Consider the following 5,972-nt stretch of genomic DNA (forward strand, 5'->3'; position numbering starts at 1 on the left):
TATACATTTTTGTTTTAAGAAATTGCTAAACATTTTCGTCTAGTACTGTACAGTTCTAGCCGATCTCCTAAGACCGCCCATCGAGAGCTCTGTTCGTTCAAGCTTGTTCCAACTGTTTCTGTCTTGCTCACGCCTAGTGTGCATTCTTTCTATCTTCGCGCAGATTTCTTCAAGGTCACAATTCTAACAACTTGAAATAGACTGTAGGTACTATGGATATGTAGACAGTGGCTTGATCAACTTTTCCCATGTTTTTTAATTTTTTTGTGGTACATGCACCTACAACCTATACATATTCTATTTCCGAATTTTTATGAAGTGCCTACCAATATGACATTTGTAATCCACAAATATAGAATTGTATTTAATTGGCATGATAATGTTCTGTACTAAATTGAATATCTACCTTGATTTAAATCACAGTATTAATTAAATGGGAAACTAAAATAAAAATAGCGACCCCTTAGATTTGAGCTATAGGGCTCATGTTTGGCGAGGATTTTTTTTACATCAAATAGAGACATTTGATGGGGTAAGAGTTAGAAAAAAAATTAAAAATTTCGTTTGAAGCACCCTAATAGACATGTATATGTACTTATTTTGTGTGGATTGCATTTCTATAAATTTCAGTTCTTGTTAAATTAATCTGCATCTGGCGTTCAACTTCCGAATCGACAATTTTAATGTTGAGTTTCCATCTAGTGTTTAGGAATTCACAAGCTGAATGCCGATGATGTTTTGTAAAGCACGATTCTATTCTCAATAGATATGAAAATAACTTGAATGAATAAATTGCCTGCTAAAAATTGCATAAGGTAAGTGCAGTACACTGCACCATCTGCATCTGATAATGGTAGTTTCAATAAGTACGTTCTTAAGAAAAATCCCATTAACGCAGGCAGAATATTTGAAAAATACTTTAGCCTGTTTAATTCCCACCAGCTATTAATGCTGGTGGGTGGGTATAGTCCTTTCGACTTACACTCTGGTGTCTAGTTTTGGGCAAAGCCAGAGAGTAGGGTGGAAGGATGGAACTATGGGAATGAGTGGGTGGTGGTTGAAAAAAAATAGAAGGACGAAATGAAGGCAGAAGAGAATGAAAGATTATCTGTGGAATATACTGCCCTAGCATTCGCCTAAATGATCCCAGGAAACCACATACAAAATTTAAACTAGGGCAAACGGGCCCGAAATCGAACCGGTGTCCTCACGAATGCTAAGCAATCAATGGTCTAACCCAGTCATTCTCAACCTTCTTTTCGTCACGGAACATTTTTAACAATTTAAAAATTTGAAGGCACACTAACAATTATATAAATTAAAAAACATAGTTAAACAACTGTTATACCTATAATCATCATCATCATAGGGTCGTCAGTGTTAAGACTGGTTGGACACGTACCTCCACTTTTTCCTAACCTGAGCTAAACTTCGCATTTCCCTAAAACTAGAATAAGCTACATATTCTTAACTATTTGTGAACAGTAATCTAATCTACGTCTACCTCTACCCCTCCTAACTCCTGTTTCTGCCTCTAATATGTCTCTGACTAGACCTTCATGCCTGAGAAGGTGTCTTACCAACCGATCTCGCCTATTTTTTATTGACTTCCATAGAGCCCTCTGTTTTCCTATTCTTTCTATTACCTTTTCATTTCTAACCTTTTCTACCCACGTTATCCTCATCATTCGCCTATAACACCACATAAAAAAAAAATAAAAATAGCAGACGATAATAATTTTCAGTGGAATATAAAGTAAAATAGAATTACAAAGTAAAGAAAAAAGAAAAAATTCAATGATAAATTACAAACTACATTTAATTTGATTTAATTCATAAATAATAAGCTCTACTGTACACACGTCAACACCAAAGGGCGACTACGGCAACTAAATGGGACTAAATATATTAGCAGCATAAGAAAACTATTCGTATTTAGAGGAAAATTATTTCCGGGCACGTACGTGCGTCCTATTTACGCTATTATGATCGTAAAAACGGACGCCCGGACGTAATTCTTTGAATTCTTTCAAAAACTAACGCAACACTGCTGTATATCGGCCATTGGGATAGGATGAAATGAGGGGGTACATCTCCTTATCAATTCTATACGTAGGCCAGTGGTTCTTAACCTTTTTAAGTCTGTTACCCTTATGAGCTAACTAGGGTCACTGATTTTACCCCTCCTTCCAACCTTGAAGTCAAACAATACGCGTTAATACAAATACGTAGACTTTATTAAACATAAAAACAATTGCACATAAAAAATTTAGATATTTTTACTCTAAATTACAGTTATAAGCTAGGTTTAAGCTAGGTAATTTCTAAAACTTATTACAAATTTATACATTTTAGTAAGAAGGTTGATACTGCTTCGCATTTACAAGTTTGGTAATGTTAGGTTTTATCTCATTTAAAGCGCATCTCAAACCGTGTTCCACATTGAAACGATTTCTGCCCTTCGTTTTTAGTGTCACCAAAGTTGAGAAACCACTCTCATACCTGTAAGTAGTAGCAAACGGTACTAACATTTTTAAAGCTCTGTCTGCTATGATAGGATATTCAGCAGCTACTTTTTTCCAAAATGTACATAGGTCATAATTTTGGGATTCGATTTTTAAAGTGCAATCCGCACGTGGTCCAAGAAATTCTACTTTAGCTGACACATCTTTATCCTTAAAAATATTATCATCAGTCAAAAACGGTCTCAATACCCAAGAGTTGGACTGGCGGTTATCCTTGTCCTCGAAATATTTTTGCAATGAGCTTATTACTGATGACAAATGCTGTAGCACGGAATCTTCAAATTTAATCTTGTCAGCTTTATCGTTTTCCAGTTGCTCACAAACATGGCTATATCGCCAACCTAAACTCTACGTTTGTATAGTTCCAATTTGCGAATAAAGCTTGCTACTTTATTTTGCAATATTAAAATATTGATTATCGGCGCTCAGACTTGTCATTTTGAAATTCGGCGTTCGAGACAACAACCGGCTCATTGTCACCCCTCCGAAATACATGTTTTAACCCTGCGGGGGTTATTACCCCCAGGTTAGGAATCATGGACGTAGGCTATACCACTATATATTTCGGATTTCTTCTGGATGCATAACCGATCGGCATGGCCTAGGACGCCGGTTCGATTCCGGGTCCGTCTGCCTTGGTCCAAGTTTTTCTGTGGTTTCCTTGGACCACTTAGGCAAATGCTGAGGCAGTAATATATTCCACAGATAATCTTTCATTCTCTTCTGTCTTCATTTCGTCCGTCTCATCTTTCTCACCCGAACCACCATCCACCCATTCCCACGATTCCTGAAAGCAGACTGAAGAGGGCCTTCCGCCCTACCTTCCGGCATAGTCCGGAGGGACTGCCCGCCCACCAGCATTACTGGCTGGTGGGAATGAAACACCCAAAAGTTTTAAGTTTTGGATGCATAACCAGGCACCAAAATGCATTCTCCAAAAGTCTCCTTCGCTATTTTACTGTATGCGTCCGAAAAATATATGGCGCCACACTTTAAGAATCTCGCGAGACAGTAAAGTACCAAGGCACGGTGGTTGAGAATCACTGATTAACCTCTAACCATTCGATCAAGAGATCAGGTAACCCAAGTCATTGGGATAAAGGATTGGGATCTTTGAAGAGAAATAACGATAAGCAAAAAAAGCTTCGTGCTCATAATGTGTTTTGAGACTCAGCTTCACACGTCTAGAGATTAAGCATTGACGCGATTCATGTTTGCTCATCATGTTTTTTTGGCAATTGCGTAGACCTCCAGTTTACCAATTGAGGAGAAGCTTGACTCCTCTCACCTGAGCGATCCCTGTACACCTCGCGGTATAAACGTTTCCTAAATAATAAAATAATTCGACGTGGTCTGTATTCTGTCGAAACTGTCAGACGCGGCTCGCGATCGATCCGGAGCTGTCTGCGATGCGCTGATGAGATCCAAAAAGATCGAAATCGCGATCCGCGTCTGGCAGTTTCGACAGAATACAGACCACTTCGAATTATTTGATTCGATTATGGTAACGTGCCTATCACGTTGAGGTTAGGTACGCCTGGATTCGTTTCAGCAAGTAGATAATCCTAAAATGTAGCATCGTACTACAGGTGGCCTTTACCGCGCCATTTGTGATATTTTCTGTTTCCTAAATAAATTAAAAAGTTAGAAACATATCTAAAGTTTCCGAAACGCCATGTATATGCGTGTTCAAATTGACGTATTTACCTTCTCTTCAAAATTCCGCGGAGGCAATGTTGTAATAGTCATAATAAAGTTATTCACAATCTAAATCACTTATGCCAATTTAGAAGCATATATTGTATGTGCAGGCTTCAGGGCAGGCAGCATGCTGCAAAGGAACATTTGGCCTAGCACAATCTCCGAGTTCTTGAAGTTCCACCACTCGAATATCGATGCAGTTTAAGTTGTTAAGTTGTAGGTACTGCGATTAAAACTTTTCAAGCTATACATGTGCCAAGTACATTTTTATTATAAAATACCCCATAAATTAGACACAATATTTTAGGCAAAAATTATCAGAAAGCGCTGTTTATAATTTATTCATTACCATAAAAAGTATTATCACTATACATATTGTAGTAGCGAGGGGATCGATTGGTGTAGGAGAGGTTTACCATCAAAAATCTTATTTTCCCTATATAATTGTACATCCAGCAAAACCATTGTCAAGTCAACTTATGCTGAAAGACTTTAATGACAAACAAACAACAATAAGTATAAAACACAAATTATTAGGCAGGGGCTACGCTACAAGTTACTGAGGGAGATTAAGTTAAACGGTCGTAGGTACCTTTACTCTTCCGCTGTATATGGATAAAGTGGTTCGCTCTCTAAGGGGCGATTTTGGTGCAGTGTCGTCAACCCATTCATAGAGATGGCCTTATTGATTACCTCAAAGAAGCATATCTTCATTTGTTAATACCAGTTACATTTAAGATTTTCATCATGCAAATCGTAGGATATCTATTATCGAACAAAGCTAATATTTTTTTAAATATAATTTAAAGTTAACCTAAAGATTATTGCTTCCATTCTTTTAATGTCCCTTTCATATCTTATTATATAGCCATGTATTATAATATTATGTACCTAACTTACAAAAACTGAACATCTAAAGAAACAGACATACAAGAGAACACTACTCATAATATAGGTAGTCAAACTCAGAAAAACTAATCGCTCATCTACACAATACTATCTACTACATTGAAGATTTAAAGAGATAACTACAGAAGAACAATTTGCTTCCAAGGTAGAATGAAGTTGTTTTTTTTAAGGGTCTCAATAGCCTTTTGTCTTTTAATCAGAGGTAGAAATTTGGCTGTTTTGTCTATGTGTTTTTTACAAGTATATTGTTTTAGGAAAAATCATGTTTCCATACTGTGGAAGCTTTCAACTTTGATGAGTTGGTTGAGCGATTAAATCGAGAATAATTCTGTAAGTACAAAATCAGTATCTAATTCCATAATCTGATATCAGCTAATAATTTCCAGCAATCGCCTGCTGTTTGCCGTAAAATCACGAGCAGTATTTTCTCAAAATGTTGGTTTTAACAGAGCGAATCGCAAACTCGATATAAAACAGTATATACAGACTATGAAATAACGGATTACAACTACATGCACAACAAAGAAAATATGAATTAAAAACGCAAGTTAACAAGAAGAAGGGCAAACCGTAACTAAGTCTAAATTATGTGACAGAAGCAAAAATTGTTCTGGTGCCACCACCAATACGTGGTATGCAACAAAAGAATACGAGCCAGAAGCCAATAAAGTGAAAACCCCAAGAAGGTATTACTGCCTCGAGCTATGAAATTCCTGTAACCTGCGTACAATTGAAGAGCATCGATTATAAATCATGGAAAATTCCTATATAATAAAATAAAATAGGTTGAATAATGATAAGCAAATCTATCTCTAACGACTAAAAAAGAATATTAAA

At 36.7% G+C, this 5,972-nt stretch overlaps 1 long non-coding RNA gene across 1 annotated transcript in view; it reads left to right on the plus strand.

The window, feature by feature from the left end:
* The window catches only part of LOC108736933, a 126,136-nt gene extending 120,524 nt beyond the window's left edge, over positions 1-5,612 (plus strand). The window contains exons 2-3 of the long non-coding RNA XR_001937789.1: positions 5,390-5,465; positions 5,522-5,612. This is a non-coding gene — a long non-coding RNA (uncharacterized LOC108736933). The remainder of the gene's footprint in view (positions 1-5,389; positions 5,466-5,521) is intronic.
* Positions 5,613-5,972: the final 360 nt, after the last annotated feature.

This window comes from Agrilus planipennis, unplaced genomic scaffold (assembly GCF_000699045.2).
Source record: "Agrilus planipennis isolate EAB-ADULT unplaced genomic scaffold, Apla_2.0 scaffold151, whole genome shotgun sequence".
Taxonomy (NCBI): domain Eukaryota; kingdom Metazoa; phylum Arthropoda; class Insecta; order Coleoptera; family Buprestidae; genus Agrilus; species Agrilus planipennis.